Genomic DNA, 17,391 nt, shown 5'->3' on the forward strand with positions numbered 1-17,391 from the left:
CTTCACAACCATGCCATCATCAGAGCCTATTTAATTGCTAATCCTCCCTTTCTAGTCTCTGAGCTCTCTACTTAAAACCAGCACAAAGGGAGCCCTCCTGAAAGAAAAGATGCTGGTGGAAAGAGCAGAAATCACAGGGCAGAGTAATTGGCACCTTTTTACTCTCCAGTTACACACCCACCCGTGCTCGGTGGTGCAGCCCAAAAAGTCACTGGAAGCCGGAGCAGTGCAAAAGGCATCAAGTACTATGCTGTTTGCACTGCCAACTGCGTATTTGTTATCGAAGAAGACAGGGCTGGACAAGGGTTATTATCCTGCTCTGTTGGAGGAGGGACTGAAGCCTACAGAAGGTCAGGGACCTGCCTAAAGTGATAGGTCTAGATGGATGCTGAGCTCTTGTCACCCTTGAAGTCTGCCAGGAAGAAGCCAGCTCTGGTCTGACATTAGCATCCTTCTATTCAGGAGACCTCAGCCCAGAATGGGCCTGTTTGACCAGGCTCTCTGTGGCTTCCAGATCAAAGCTGCCTTGTGCTAGTCCAGCCTGGAGTACAGACATAGGGGTTGTAGTGTGCCAGCCTTTGCAGCAATGTCTACAAAGGGCATGCAGCCAAGCATGGAGCAAAACTGAGCACCAGGTCTCCACCCTCCCATGGGTTCTCATCACCAGACGGCTCTCCACCCACAGCACAGCCAAGGAAACAGCATCTAAAAGAAAGAACCAGTTTCCCTGAGCATAGCAGATGAATGAGGAGAAAGGGGCTGCCTAACTATTAGCAGTAATAAAGTCTAAAGGACCATGAACTGGAAAAATCAATGACTCAGGGACCAATGTGGTGACTTTCCAAAGAGAAGCTGGTGGGAGCAGTATGGGGTACAAACATCTTCCATAATCACCAAGCAGCATCCTTGCACCATGGCAATGCATCTTCTTACTCAATACATCCTTCTGCTCCCTATTCCTTCACTTTTTCATGTCTGCTCCTGTACCAAGAACAACTTTAGCCCTTTATGGCCCCACCAAGCATGTGAGAGATGGAGTCCTGCCAGCTCAGCTCTCACAAGCCAAGTCCCTTGATGACTGTACAACCCTTGCTACGTGGCCAGGCTGAGGCACACAGATCTTTCCCCCCTTCAACCCTCTTTAACATCCAGATCAGAGCCTTGCAAGACTGTTCTTGTTTTCTAAAGGACACAAACCATCTCCCAGCTCTGCTCCTGCAGGCCAGTGTCCCACCACTCACAGAGGGACTTTGCTGAAATCAGGGGTGTAAACAGCTGAGTAAAAGCGGTGACAGCCAGCCCCACACATATAGAAGGCAAGGAAGAAATTGCTGTTTGCAGATCCCAGCAGGGAGGAAGCAGTGGCAGTGACACAGGTTTGGATTTCAGCCTTTTCAAACCTGTGTAACTCTGTTAACAACAATGAAATAATAAAGAGAATAAATCCCATCTTTTGACCTGTAGACTGATTAGATCTGACAGTGGAAAGGGTAAATCTGGGATTGTAGAGCATCCCCCACTTTCCTGCCACCCAAAATCTTTCCAGGTTCTCCTAGTAGCTACCATTTCAAAGCTGTTGTATGACCACCTCCACCTCCCACTTGCCCTCCGTACCGCAGCAGCTGCAGGCAATGGATAGATGACGGACAAAGGTCATTCCACATTTACTTTAGGTGTGTTTACCCTGCTCTGCTTTGCCTTCCTGGTCAAGCAAATATTTAATAAAATGAAGCTTAGACTACAGAGTTTGCAAGACTGTCTCATGAACACGAGAGGATTCGCTCTGCTGGGATGTGCAGGCTGGTCACGTAGGCTTTTAATAACCTTTATGATGATAGATAGAGCGGCGATGGGATGAGCTCTCCCCACACAACCATTCTTCTTTCAAAAGAGGCCATCCTTGAGAGAGCAGCAGAAGAGGGGAAGCTGTCCCTGTTTGAGTCCTGTGTTCAGAAACATCACGTGGCAACCCTGAACACCAGCTCCTGTCACTTCTGAGTTATGATCCATATTTCTAACAGACACGGGTTTGATCAGGCACTAGACAGATCTAGGAAGGAATTATTCTTTTCAAGTACTAAAAAGATCTCTATTTCGCCCCTATATCCTACTGTATTTCGCTCTTCTTAGTCCTGCAGAGTCAGCACAGCTGCAGGACAGGGAAACGGGAACTGCTGTGACCCAGAGATTGAAGAAGTAATGAACAACCCCTCTTCTGCAGTAGGAGCCCTCTTCCCAAAGGTCATCGCAACGCCCAAGAGTTGAGTTGCAACAACAGGAGGAAACATCCCTATTAAAATAAGTGGCCAACACAACATGTGAGAAGGTTCACTCCAGACATGAAAGCAGGAAGGCTGCATGAAGATTCCCTTTCGTAGCTGACAAAGGGGCTCCAAAGACAGTGAACCTCATGGGGGAAGATGCTCACCTGCAGAGGAAAGAGCATCAACAATCTGACAACACCAATAGCCACTAAGCAAGCACAGGAGCATCCCCATGGGACAAAGAAGGGAGAGCAGGAGCCTGGGGCTATTTTGCCATCTTCCACCAGCCATCTGAGTGACCCTAGGATGAGGATTTTCTCTCTGTGAACTGCTGGCACTCATTCCTCTCCCATCTGCTCATGTTGTTTGCCCTGCACCCTCTGGGGTGCAGCCTTCACTTGTCCTGCAGTCCCAACCAGTTCTTGAGCCTTTAAGGGCTATAATTTATAATGTGGCTGCTATTATTTATTAATAAATAACAGCAGAGGGCAAAGGCAAGGAGGATTGGTTGTTTAACTTGCAGAAGAAAGCACAGTTTGTACTACCTCTTAGAGGATGCACCAAGGAGAAGGGGACTATGCATGTCTTTTTATGACCCATGTCTGGGTAGCAGAAGTCACGGCAGCTGGGAAGACAAATAATGCAGTGGCATAGATATACACTGTCTTTAAGGCTGCTTGGTCTCTAAGAGAGAGTGATTAGATTATATGAGGAAAAATGCAAATAACAAAGGTCACAGTGAGGTCTGGGCTTCAGCTCTAAGCTGGGTATTGCCAAAATATCTGGAGAAGAGAAGGTTGTGTGGAGACCTCATAGCAGCCTTCCAGTATCTGAAGGGGGCATATGGGGCTGCTGGGGATGGACTCTTCATTAAGGACTGTAGTGACAGGACAAAGGGTAATGGGTTAAAACTGAAACAGGGGAAGTTTAGATTGGATATATGGAGGAAATTCTTTCCTGTTAGGGTGGTGAGGCACTGGAATGGGTTGTCCAAGGAAGTTGTGAATGCTCCATCCCTGGCAGTGTTCAAGGCCAGGTTGGACGAGGCCTTGGGTGATATGGTTTTAGTGTGAGGTGTCCCTGCCCATGGCAGGGGGTTGGAACTTGATGATCTTAAGGTCCTTTCCAACCCTAAATATTCTATGATACTAAAATAAGCTCAAACTGCCTTCCCACAATAGCCAGGCTCACACTCCTTTCCGCTTCCAGGGACATGGCCAGCACTAATGCCATGACCCACCACGTAGGACTCCTGTATGAGACCAAACTGTCCCTCTACATGGCTCCTGCCACAACAGCCTCTACACCAGCACATTTAAGGTCCCTAAGAAGGTCACACAGCCTCTATAGTCGCAGAGATCTGTAGGGAAAGAGCTTTTGGTAGAAAGCAGCCCTGCTTTTTCTCCCTCTGTCATGAACACCTTGTCCTCCATTCACCCTTCCACAGGCAGTGGTGGTACAGAGGGGATGCCACGGGCTATAACAATACAAAGCTATCAAATAACACATTCACCTTTATATTCACAGTTTGGTTTAAGGACTGGTTTCCACCCAAAGGGCAGCAAGTTATGGCATGGTTACTTTTTTGCTGTTACTGACAACTTCCACCAAGGGTTAGAAAACACTCAGTTAAAGGATGCAACTTGGTTCTGCCCAGGGCTCTCTAGGACATGATCCCAAGACTCTACAACATGCAACACTATGATAATTAGATGCAGCCCTGGACAAGAAAAGTTTGGATGTAAGAAAGCCTCAGAGGAATAAACTTTCCTAACTCCCTTTAACTCGTTGGTGGCTGTTATTAGACGGGAGAGCTAGGGAATGCTGAATACGTCCTCACAATACAGCAGGTTCCAAGGGGATGAAGTCAAGAAGGATGCCCTATGGCTGAGGAAGTAGGAATAGATCAGGCATAAAAAGGACACAAAGGACTGTCTGTCAATTGAGAGGGAGGGAAGGGCTTAGGAGGAAGTGTACAGGGAACTGGGAAAGAGGGAGCTGGGGCATTCAGTTTTGATTGACAGTCTCATGAAAGCCATGATCATTCTCCTGGCATAAAACCACCCCTCTACAATGACAGCTCCTGAAAGGAACGTGTCACTGGGTGAACATGGGAGATGACAGCATCTCCCCGTTTGGCTTACACACACACAACCCTCCTGCCACCAAAGGTGGCAGACAGAATCACTTCACCATGTCCTCTGCCACAACCACTGCAAGGTCAATGGTAAGAGGAATCATGAGAATATGGCTGCAAAAAGCCATTGAAGCAAATCAGCTCTGGGTCCAGCTTCAGCCAAGGGCTCAGAGCAAAAATAAACATTAACATCTAGGACATGACCAAAACATGCTGAAAAACAGCACTGGGGAGGGAGAAAACCCACCACATCCTCCTGCGCAGTGGGTCTGACCACCCAGTGGCTGGTGGGATGGGTTTGGTGACTTCTCCACCAGGTAATACATGGCTAGGAGGAAGCCAACAGCACCCAGGACTCATGTGTAATGCCAACAGCACGGGCTGGGTGGGTAATGAAACCCAGCATTAATCAGACAGCACGCTCCTCTGTTTACTTCTGCTTCACTCAGGCACAGCTATTCATTTCCCAGGATGCGGGAGGCTGTGCAGGGATGCTGACAAGGCAGACGCCCAGCGACGGAGCCAGCACAGAGCAATTCAGCACCAAGTGCAGCTACACAATCTCTTTAATCTCAGCTAAAGAGGGTTTTTTTTTCCCAGCTTCCTTTAATAAACCCTGATTACCATGGATAGAAGCTTTTCTTTGGAAGCCAACACTGGGAGAAATCTCATGCAGAGACATTGTCAACAGCTCCCCCAGCAAAGCCCAGCTTCTAACTTCTGCTAAATCCTTTCTCCCTGAACTTATAACCTGGCCAATGCCGGATGGAAACTGAAGGCAAGTCTCTCTTTGAGGGCATCCTAGGCCAGAGCATCTTTTCTTCAGAGCTCACCGCAATGAACAGATCTCAGTGCAAGCTGCAGCTTGTCCCAGAAATAAAGAGATTAACTTCAGGAGTGGTTTGTTTGCAAGGCACTTAAACTAAGGCATGGCCTTCCTTCATCACACAGATCATTCTACTCAGGCAGTCAGATGGTGCTCATCACCCTGTTACCTGTGCATCTGCCAGAAGCGTATTAAATGATGGGATTAACGCTCACCATGAATGAGATTTTCTTCCTTTTCTTCCTTATTCCCCCATGTGATAAAACTGCATGTGGATGGAGTTTCTGCCTGCATTTCAGGCTTGGTTTCCTATCAACAAAAGCAGGTCAGAGCCATGCTCCTTTGTTCTTGGAAGGGAAAGCAGAGAGGTTTGCAATGATTTCTCAGTTCCTCCAGGTATTTGCTATGTGGAGACTCAAATGAAAGAACACAAATATTAGTGTCAAGAATGGAGTTTTGAGGTCATGGAAATAACCTACAAATCCTGAATCCGGGGTTAAATTCTCTTTTCTGGAGCAGACTTGGCCGGGAGTCTCCATGGCTGAGTGCCACCCTCCACAACACAGGTTGCAGTATTTCCCAGTCTTCTGAAAGTATCCTGAGTATATCTGTGTTGAAATTATTCCTTATTGCAGTAACTGGGGAAATATAAACCCCCAGACAAACAGATCATTGCAGCAAGAGCACACAGGGTTGTTGATTTTAAGCAAACCATGCCACAACAGTGCCTGAATTGGTTGATCCTACCTAGATGAAGGTGTATATGAGACCACAGAATCATAGAATAGTTAGGGCTGGAAAGGACCTTAAGATCATTGAGTTCCAACTCCCTGCCATAGGCAGGGATGCCTCACACTAGAACATTTCACCCAAGGCTCTGTCCAACCTGGCCTTGAACACTGCAAAGGATGGAGCATTTACCACTTCTTTGGGCAACCTGTGCCATTGCCTCACCACCCTCACAGTAAAGAACTCCTTCCTTATCTCCAACCTGAACTTTCCCTGTTTCAGTTTGAACCCATCACCCCTTGTCCTATCACTCCAGTCCCTGATGAAGAGCCCCTCTCCAGCATCCTTGGAGCCCCCTTCAGACACTGGAAACTGCTCTGAAGTCTCCATGCAGCTTCTCTTCTCCAGGCTCAACAGCCCCAACTTCCTTAGCCTAAAGCACTGAGAAAAGTGAAGAACGTCCAAAGCCAGACTGTCAGGTTGACTTCTATTTCAGTCTCATTCTCGTCCCCAGCAAAGCCATCGTGTGCTCCTGGGACTCTGCTCTCCCCACTATGAAGTGTTTCTCTACCGTGTTTCACTGATGGGCAGCTCTCGTGGGGTTGGCAGTGCCAAGCTGGCCAGGAAATTAAAATGGTGTGGAATATCCCCTTGGACAGTTCAGGTCCTGGCTCTGTCCCCTCCAAAGCTCTTGTGTCCCTCCAGCCTACACTCAGGCAGGGCACGAAAAGGTGAAAAGTCCTTGACTTAGTACCAATTCTACTTAGCAACAACTAAATGCATCAGTGCGTTATCAACATTATTCTCATCCTGAATCCAAATCACAGCACTGCATCAGCTATTAGGAAGAAAATTAACTCTATCCCAGCCTTAACCAGGACAGCATTTCACAGGCAAGGAGACTCTGATCAGCTCTAGACACAAACAGGAACAAACACATCTTCTGCCCCTAAAGGAATGATGAATATTGAAAAGAAAATGAACTGGGTTTCATCCCAGCAGGTCTCCCCAGCTTGTGTATCATTTATAGCATTTTAGGACAGCCTTGAGGAAAAATGGAGTTTCCTTCCTTAGAAGTCAAGCTTATGCTTGCAGATTTCCTCATCCCCAAATGAGGTCTTTACATCTTCTTGACCTGGCTCAGATGGGAGCCCTAAAACACCATTTTGATTCCCAAAGAGCAAGAAAGGGGCTCGGACCCCAGCTTTCTCTGTGAGTCAGCAGGCAGCTCTTTTCTTGTTGGCTGAGGCTGTACAGCACAGTTTATGTTGCATTGGATGCCAGTGGGTGGATGTTTCCCCCTGCTCTGCAGTCTTGGGAAGATCTGTGAGATATGAGTCCCCTCTCTCTGGCTGAAGTCTTGCAATTAGCACTGTATAAATCCACAAAGAGCCAAATCTCATAAGACACAAGACTATACTTCAGCTGTCTCCTGAAAGCCAGGCAGGGAGAATAACTCCGTATTAACAGTGACTTTATGATCACTGGCTATTGCACTCCCAAGATCTACATATATGCCACCAAGGATAAAACATGGACGTGTAGGAATTAAAAACACCCAAACCCTTTAGACCTTGATCTACTTGTTTTTGGAGCCCTAAGATCTATATTTGGAGGTGGGGAAACCACTTGCAAAGAAGCCAGGAGAGAATCCTCAGTCTTCAAAGTCTGAGATTTCGCTACATATTCAAAAGGCAGCTCAGCAGAGCAGACTGAGCAACACAGGGTAAAAGCAACAGGAGTGGGGAAACAAGAGGTGATACCAGGATGGGGAATAAGGTTTGGAAATCATAGAATCCAAGAATGGTTTGTGTTGGAAGGGACCTTAAAGTTCATCCAGTTCCAACCCCTGCCACGGGCAGGGACCCCTTCCACTGGAGCAGCTTGCTCCAAGCCCCTGTGTCCAACCTGGCCTTGAACACTGCCAGGGATGGGGCAGCCACAGCTTCTCTGGGCACCCTGTGCCAGCGCCTCAGCACCCTCACAGGGAAGAGCTTCTGCCTAAGAGCTCAGCTCAGTCTCCCATCTGGCAGGTTCAAGCCATTCCCCTTGGCCTGTCCCTACAGGCCCTTGTCCCAAGCCCCCCTCCAGCTTTCCTGCAGCCCCTTTAGGCACTGGAGCTGCTCTAAGGTCTCCCCTTCAGGAGCCTTCTCTTCTCCAGGCTGCCCCAGCCCAGCTCTCTCAGCCTGGCTCCAGAGCAGAGCTGCTCCAGCCCTCGCAGCATCTCCATGGCCTCCTCTGCACTCGCTCCAACAGCTCCACGTCCCTCTTGTGCTGCTGCCCCAGAGCTGGATCAGGACTGCAGGGGGGGTCTCCCCAGAGCACAGCAGAGGGGCAGGATCCCCTCCCTGAGCTGCTGCTCACGCTCTGGGGGTGCAGCCCAGCACACGGGGGGGTTCTGGGCTCAAGCGCACACTGAAGCCGGGTCATGGGGAGCTTCTCATTGACCAACACCTCCAACAAAAAACCTTCAGAGGGATGCAGAGCCAGTGTATTTGCCACACAGGTTAAGGCTATCTGCAAAGCAGATGAGCTCCAGTTACCAGTGACCAGTACTTGATGGTTCAGAGAGTACGGGAATCTATCCCAAATTAAGCGTACAACTGGTCAGCCTAAGCAATGAAAGCAGAGACAGCCATGTACTCACAGCGATCCAGGATCCTAGAGAGCAAGGACCATCAATCCTGCAACTATTCCAAACCTTACAGCTGGAAACAGGCTGAACACACAGCAGGAGCAGGAACATAAAGATAATGCTGTTATACTATATTACTGGGAGGAAAGAGTCAGGTAGAGGTATGATGATTTCTCTTCAGTGATACAGGGTTTGCAGCAGAGGCGAAAACAGAGTCTCCTTTTATGCTTTATTCAGCATAAAATCTCCTTTCATTAATGGCAGGTAACCAACCACTTTGGAGCAGCAACCACTAGCTATGGATGGGACCAGTGAAAAGACCTGACACAGCAAATCCTTCATCTTCCCACGTGAGTGGCTAAAGAGAGCAGATGAGCACATACAGGCCCGTAAAGCAGAGGTGGTTGGAGCATCTCAGATCTTAGCCAGATCTTGAGTCCAACACATACACAGGGTCCCCAGAGAATCTGTAGCTGCCCCATCCCTGGCAGTGTTCAAGGCCAGGTTGGACACAGGGGCTTGGAGCAAGCTGCTCTAGTGGAAGGTGTCCCTGCCTGTGGCAGGGGTTGGAACTGGAGGAGCTTTAAGGTCCCTTCCAACTCAAACCATTCTATGATTCTATGCCACCTGTCCAAAAGGCAACTGAAGGGCAGGACACCCATGCTTGCAATAGCAGAGACACCCAGCTGAGACACAAATGGAAGCCCAGCAGCAGCAAGAGGGCTCTGCTCATTGTGCAGAGAGATGTAATGAGGCAGTGTGGCCACAGCCCTGATAAGCAGCAGCTTTACAAGTATTTTGTGGAGGTGGAAGCAGTCTGGCACCTATCCCACCACAATACCGTGATGTTCTCCAACCACAGTCCCATGACTTCTCCCACCACAGTCCCATGATGTTCCACAGATGACACAGGAAGACCACAAGTACTTTCAGCAGAGAATTAGCAGCAAAACTCAATCCCCTCTTAAAAAAAAGAAATAATAAATGAAGTATTCTTAACCTGCTATTAATTTTCTCTCCCAGTGACTTTGTCCACTGCCAACACATACAAAGGCCAATGGGAAGTTATTCTTAGAGCCCTGCCTGGCTGTTGCTGCAGGATAACTAGCTCCATTCCCTGCTTGGGAGTCTCAAGATACTGCTGAGCTAGACAGGATACTTAATGGCCAGGATCAGATACAGACAAGAGACGGCATTGTGCTAATATGGGTGAAAAGATAATCACATGCTATGTTTGTTAACAAGAAGATTAGAAGAGAGCTGATGTTGTATACACACTGAGGCTGTATTTGCAAGGAGATACACAAATCTATCCTGTACAGCATACAGACACATTTAGTTTTGCACAGAATTATGCGATTCCTGTGTGCTCCTGGTGCAGGGTAGTGTGTGCATGCATAATTACACCCAGCATTAGCAGCAACACCTCTAGCTCAGGTAGACTGACATGCTCTGTGCTAAGATGCAGGTTTAAGAACCTCATTACTTTGACAGACCTGAACTACTCAGGGGACACCTTCCTCAGCTCGGTGTCTGCCTCAGGCTAACAGGGTTGCATTCACAATGGCTTGGGCAATTCTGAGAACTCAATGAGGAGAAGGTGGTGGTTTTTTTTTGCAAGTTATTGATTTTAATTTTTGAATTTATTGAATTGATTTTTCTGTGTTTGACCTTAGGTAGATTTTTTTATGCTGTCTTACTAAAAGCTTCATGCTTTGGAGCAGGTAGTAAAATTGGGAAGGTTCTCAACTGTTGCATAGGGATCTTCTGGCCATGCCTCAAATTTGGTCTAAATTTGACCAAGTTGCAACATCTAATAATACATATAGAATCATAGACTGGTTTGGGTTGGAACGGACCCAGTTAAGATCATCTAGTTCCAGCCATCTGCCATGGGCAGGGATGCCTCACATTAGATCACATCACCCAAGGCTTTGTCCAACCTGGCCTTTAACACTGCTGGGGATGGAGCATTTACCACTTCTCTGGGCACCCTGTACCAGTGCCTCAGCACCCTCACAGTAAAGAACTTCTTCCTTCTATCTAACCTGAACTTCCCCTGTTTCAGTTTGAACCCATCACCCCTTGTCCTATCACTACAGTCCCTGATGAAGAGTTCTTTTCCAGCATCCTTGTAGGCTCCCTTCAGACACAGAAAGCTGCTCTGAAGTCTAAAAGGGGAGTAAAACACGCTCAACATCAGCAATGAAGGGACTAAGGAAGTTTTCCCCATGCTTATTCTTTGTGTCAGCTGGAGCCTGTTGTGCTGCTAAGAAGAAAACTCTTCTGTGGTCCCTGATGGGCTTACTTACACTGCAGCTCAGCTTAATTAACCCAATTGGAAAGCAAAAGAGGAGGATGCTCTGACAGGGAAGGCTGGGAAAGGGAGGAGGGGGAGAAAAGTGGCTAGAGACAACGTAAGAGAAGGGAAGTGTGGGCAGACTGTGGATTTGCAAGTTCTGTAACCACTGAAACATCCCCTCCTTATGAATGGGGTATTGATCCCGCAGCTCCTGAATCTCCCAGTTCCCCTAGAATGGGTTTCCTGCAGCTGCTGACAAATCAGGAGGTCAAATCAGTTTCATAAGGTTAAAGTTCTGGGAGGATATTTCCATTTTTGGCTTTCAAAAGCGTAGAAAATGCATTTCAAAGCAAAAAATAATGCCACTGCAGAAAGGAAAAGAAAGAAGGGGGGGAAAGAGCAGGTAGTTGCTGAGCGATTGCAGACTTACCCAGCATCTTCCCTAACCCTTCTATGTGCATTGAGAAGAGATCACAGGTCTTCCTGAATAAAGGACAGCACTACTGCCTATCAATTACTTCTCAACACCAATGTTTAATGTCAGGCCTGGAGTGAGTTACTTACAAGACTTGATAGAATCAGGAGCAGCAGCCCTTATTTACAGACTATTTCTACATTCATATGCTAAACCACATGAATGACACAGGAGGATGTGGTGGCACAGAGCCTGAGGACAGGAGGCTGCTGTTACTTTGCTGTCCCACCATAGTTCACACCAGCACATCACACCTTGTCCTGCAGGGCCTCTCCAGCTCTCCCCAGTAAAATAGCACATTGCTGCTTGCAAGGGCAACCAGCACCTCTAATCAAGATGTTCCTACTAAAAGCACATCCCCACCTCCATAGCTTCCAGTCTAGAAGCACCTCAGGGAGACAGAGGTCCAGGAAGGTGAAGACTTGGCCAAGGTCACACAGAGACAGCATAGCTGAGGCAGAGAGCCCATGTGCTTAAACATCACCTTAGTGCCACAGCAACAACTATTCTGCAAAGCCACACATGCAGCACATTGGGGAACCTCATTTATAGCTGATTTTCTCTATTATCATCTCCTTTGGTGCATGTTTTAAGAGCACATACACCCCTGAATAACTCCAGAGCAGTAAATTCCCATCAGTCTTCAACCCATTTGCTCCACCACCACTTCGTCAGCATCAGCAGAATAGGTGCATTATACACTCGAGTGTCATTGTTGAAACTAAATAGTTCAGTGGTCACCGTGTTCAGCTGTGAGTTTGCATGGGTGCATCCAGGGCATCCTGAAATGATACAGAACAGAGTCCCGCTGCTGGCACACAGCCTGGAAGGGAGGAGGTATCTACTCAAGCTGTTTTGCTGCTAAAGCTTTCTGCATTATGTACCTATGCTTCCCCACACTGACAAACCTGCAATCAGCAACAGCACTTGCTAGACAGCTTGTGGCTGCTGCAAAGCACACCTGCAAAGGCAAAATCTTCCTCCTTCTATAAGTATCTTCCCTGTGCCAGATGCTCACACATGGATGGAAGCTGCGCTTTGCAGGATCAGACCCTTCATTCGCACCAGCACACACCTAGAGCTACCAACAGCTCAACAAATCACCCCGGAGGCACCACAAGGAGGGTGATGCAATTGTCTGAGCTGTTTGCATAGCCTCGCAATTGCAGATCCATCATCACAAAGCATTAGCTGTGTTAGGATAGGTGTTACAGAGAAAACCCAGCACCAGAAACAGACACATAAGCCCCTTTAGTCTGCAAAAGATAGTTTATGGGTTTGCAATAACCAGTGGTTTCAGAGCTGGGTCGTGCTACCCAGAAGAAAGTTACTTGTTTGCTTAGAGGCAGCTGCAAGCAAACCATCACCCCACACTCTAATTTCATCCAGATCCAAACACCATCTGCTTTGTTCATCTCTGCTCACACAGGCTAAAGGCACCTGAGGCTGAGATGAGGGGCAGTTTTAATGCAGGGGCACAAGGAGGTCGTCTCTGTTCATAAAATCCTGCTCGTTAGAGATGGAGGCCTTGATAACACAGGCTGCAAGACCTGAAGAAGCGCTATAAAACACATGCATAGGTGTTGAAAGAGTAAGAACCACAGAGGACTGTTTTCTATGTGCACTCCAGCCACCCCAGGCTGCATTGCAGAGAGCAAGCCTGTCCTCATTCTCCCACTGTATCCATCTCTCCACTCATCCCTCTTTCCAAAGCAGGACTTGTTGCTCTTTTCCTCTCACCTCACAGGATATCATAGCTGCACTTTGGATGCTCCATAAGTGTCTAATACAGTTAAAAGCATATAAGCTTGTGCCCACGCACTGTGCCCTTTGGGGATGCAGTCACAACTGTTTTGGAGGTAGGAGCATCCTCCCTGCTCCTGGAAAGCATCATCTGTGCTCCAGCCCCTGGGGGCTTCTGGTAAGGCCTGCAGCACACAATACAATGCCTTGTCCTGGCTCCTGTGTGGCTGGGACAGGCAACTTGGAGCCGGCCAGGGAGGCTCGGATGGCTGTGGATGGGTTTTAATGACAGGCATCCACTCAGACAGGGATGGGCTGAGATTTGCCCTCACTTTAGAAGGTGGAGCTTGGAAATCTTTTGCTTTGACTAGAGGGAAAAGGCGGGGGGGTGGGAGAGGAAAGGAAATGATGTTTGGGTTGTTAGTGGTGGCTTTGAATACATTAGTTTGCACTAGGTATTTTTGAGCTTATCCTGGGGAGTGCATCCAGGTGCTGCTTCTGGGCTTATTTCTTGTTTATACTTAAGAAAACGGAAGCATAGCAGTAAGTAGAAACTTGGACTTCTACTACAAGCTCATCTAGCAACTCCCTGGCCAGATTGACCCTGGCTAGGTCAGAGTCAGTCAACACACTTAAGAAACATGAGAGTTGCTCTGTGGACCAAACCCCAAGGCAGCAAGTCCATGGTCATGCCATGGGCACATCAAACACCGACCTGTCCTCTGTCTCTGCAGTGAATAGGAAATGCCCATCCACTGCCTGCAGGAGGAAGCCCACAGCTCTCAGCTCTGGTCCTACCAGATGCAGAAGTGTCTAGATAAAAACTGGAGCAGTGTTAAAATGCTATTGCAGGTGTAAAAATGCTATTGCAATTCAATAGGTTATTAATGACTATTAATAACAAGATATTTCTCTGTGGTCATCTGCATCCCACGCACTCCCACAAACCCCACACTTCCCTTTTCCAGCTACAACCCTATCTCATTCAGGGCAGATAATTCCCTTTTCCCCCTTGCCTTCAAACCACGCACGAAGGTAGCACTCAACGGGCGGTTCCTCTGGTACAATCCACACAGACTTACATTGTGCCAAGCACCATGAACTCAGAACAGAGCTTTTCCCACTGAGGTGCCAGAAATAACACAAATAAACTCTTCTCCTCTGCCTAGCTTTCTATCTACAGCTCCCACACATCGCTACCAGCGGGGCTTTCGAACTAAAACAGACTGGGCCTACGTGGCTTGAATTTATTCTGGAGATTTATCTCTTCTTGCTGAAAGCTCTGTGTTTGCTTGATCTTCCTGCCTTCCAAGCCCTACAAGTGCCACATGTTGCACAGCTGGATTCCTGACAGAGAAAGAAAACAGGAGGGAAGACAGAACAGATTATGTATATATATATATCTACAAATGCAATGGTCGAGGCTTTCAAAAGTCGCCTGTGAACTTCAGCAAAGTGACTTCAGATATCTCCAAGGGACCTACGCACAGAGCTCTTGAGCTTCCAAAACTCTTCTCTCCATGGGCAGAAGAGGAAGGAAAAGGAAACAAAGCCTCCAAAGGACTTGGTGCTCTGAAGAAGCCTGAGACCAGCTCTTGCAGAGAAGGATTTGCAGAACAAGCTGTACTGGGGAAGGCTGAGGATAAGGCAGCCAGGAGGGAGGAGGACAGATCTATGCAGCAGCGAGGGAAATGCTGACTACCTTTAATTCTCAGACTTGCTGGGCTGTGACTGCTCAAATAGTAATGTGTTTGTCCAGCTCCAGGAGCATTTGTTCACCCTCAGCAGCCATAACAGAGGAATATCCCTGGGCTCCAGCAGAGCTAATGGTCCTACACAGACATGGGCAATTCCAATTCCAGCATGCCAAACCAACTATAAAGCAAGGAAAGCTAAAGGGGAGAAGAAAGCCTGTTCATCTTGAGCAGCACTTAAAGAAATCACAGCAAAGGAGAAAACAAAGAAAATGTTATTTCCCGTGAAATGAAGTATTGCACTCTGCAAAGGGAGGGGAAGAAAAGGGGAAAACAAAGCAAACTAGAGACTCAGTTCATAAATACAGCAGAAGGTCAGCTTCCTCCTCACCAATAACTTGGTCCCGCAGGAACTGAGCATGGTATTTGATATAGGGCAGATATTTGATTCCTTCCTCTGCGTGGGAAGGCTGACACACGCGTCCACCCTCCCCACCAGCTATCATTGCCATGGGCTGGTTTATGTCCCTTTGCTGACCACCCTGCTTCAGCAGCAACATGAACCCATTTAAAAGCTGCTCCCCCTTAACACTGAGCTGAAGAAGGGATTATTTTTGCCTGTGTTTGAGAATAGGCCTTTGCTGTAAAAACTTCTGCTTCAGCCCAGCAACAAGCTCTTGGAAGAGGCTAATTATGGGTGGCAAAGTAAGTCACCCACTGGCATAGCAGAGACAGACGAGCAAAAACCTGCACCTGGAGACCTATTTTACTTATTATAAGATAAAGCTGATTCTGCTGTCTGTGTTACCAAGGAAGGAGAAACAAGACAGGAAAGAAGAAAACCACCAAGTGTACTCACTGCATAGAAGTGGCCATGGTTTCCTCTTCCAACTCACTATTGCAAGACTGAGGAGCACAGCCTTCAAGCATCATCATAGAATCACAGAATGGCTTGGGCTGGAAAGGACCTTCAAATCATCCAGTTCCAACCCCCTGTCATGGGCAGGGACACCTCACACTAGCCCAGGTTCCTCAAGGCCCTGTCCAACCTGGCCTTGAACACTGCCAGAGATGGAGCATTTACCACTTCTTTGGGCAGCCTGTTCCAGTGCCTCAGCACCCTCACAGTAAGGAATTTCTTCCTTTTATCTAACCTGAACCTCCCCTGTTTCAGTTTGAACCCATCACCCCTTGTCCTGTCGCTACAGTCCCTGATGGAAAGCCCCTCTCCAGCATCTTTGTATCCCCCTGTAACTTTTCCATATCCTTGTGCAGATATGAAGAAGACTCAAAATCACCCTCCCCACACATCCATACCTAAAAGAGGGGAAGCAGAGCAGGAAAGCAGCCTGTATGGCCACATGATGCTGTGCATCAACCAGCTGGAGTGATGGTGATGCCTGCACAAGCAGGAGTCCGTGTACAACCAAGGACTCAGAAAACAGATTGTCACCAAGTTGCAATCTGCTTGGGATCTCCTCCAGGCTCGTGGCACCTTGTGCTGCCCCACTTGAGTGCTCATGGCCAACTTCCAGCCACTGAGGGATGAGAAGCAGGGCACAACCTCCATCATCTACCCCTGACAGAGCCCCCTTTGTGATCAGCAGAGCCTGGATCAGCACCTCCTAAAAAGCATTAAAGCAACTGAGCTCATAGAGAGCCACATTCCCAGACACAAAAGTTTGCCCAAGATTTCACCATTTATTCCCAGTGCAAAACCTCAGGTTTTTCCCTCCCTTCCCTCTCCTCCCTACAAGCTGGAACAAATCCCTTTCCCACCAGTGTCCAACCAAGGGATGTTGGGGGACAAAGGAGAACTGGGCTTGTCCTAAATCCTTCCTAACTCTGGCCGTGCAGCAAGGCTGCTCTTCCTTCTCCAGAAATCTCACCCTGGACCTGCAAGACCTTTCCTGAACTATGAACAAGATTGGCAACAAGTTGTGACAAGTGCAGGGTGAACAGATTGGCGTTTTCCAACCACATGCATTTTGCATTCATGTGTAGAAATGTGCATATAAATGTGTATTTTTATGTATATGTATAAAACATACACATACATATACATATATATATATAATGGATGTAGTTGTTTGTAAGGAAAAGGGACTGCAACTTCAGCTACAAAATAATGAGGGAGCTGGGCACGTGCAGGCAGCGCGATACAACCCAAATCTCTTACACTGTATGACAATCACCATCTCTTCTCTGAAATGAATGCAAAAAGGGCCCAAACAGCTGGGAAAAGGGTGATGCATGTGAGAAACTGCCTTTTCTCTGGCTCATGCATAACAGAGAGTGTGTGTGTGTGCGCTGCAGATGAGTCAAAGTCTGAGGGCTGCCTTGTGTCAGCCGTTGACTGTGCCAATGACAGCAGTTCCCAACAGCCTTTAATAACATCACTTGCAGACTCCGGAGCAGAGGGACAGGAAAGGGGGGATGTGAATGCTTCTCTTGCAGGCTGGTGCACAGAGCATCCTGTATCCTTGCCAAAATCTGTTCTAAGCACTATTATGGGTCCATGATTGCAACCCATGCTGTGATGTTATTCTAAGAGGTAACAGAAAGCATAAACAGGAGACCAACCTT

The 17,391-nt window shown here is 47.7% G+C and overlaps 1 protein-coding gene and 1 long non-coding RNA gene across 3 annotated transcripts in view; one reads left to right on the forward strand and one right to left on the reverse strand.

The window, feature by feature from the left end:
* PLXNA4 (plexin A4) overlaps positions 1 to 17,391 on the reverse strand; it is a 473,966-nt gene that overhangs the window by 445,951 nt on the left and 10,624 nt on the right. The window lies entirely within an intron of this gene.
* The window catches only part of LOC133208740 (uncharacterized), a 220,258-nt gene continuing 208,874 nt past the window's right edge, over positions 6,008 to 17,391 (forward strand). The window contains exon 1 of the long non-coding RNA XR_009724506.1: positions 6,008 to 6,338. This is a non-coding gene — a long non-coding RNA (uncharacterized LOC133208740). The remainder of the gene's footprint in view (positions 6,339 to 17,391) is intronic.

Source organism: Neopsephotus bourkii, unplaced genomic scaffold (assembly GCF_033783945.1).
Source record: "Neopsephotus bourkii isolate Nb327-2 ecotype Australia unplaced genomic scaffold, CSIRO-AGI_Nbou_v1 NB_281, whole genome shotgun sequence".
In the NCBI taxonomy this organism is placed as follows: Eukaryota; Metazoa; Chordata; class Aves; order Psittaciformes; family Psittacidae; genus Neopsephotus; species Neopsephotus bourkii.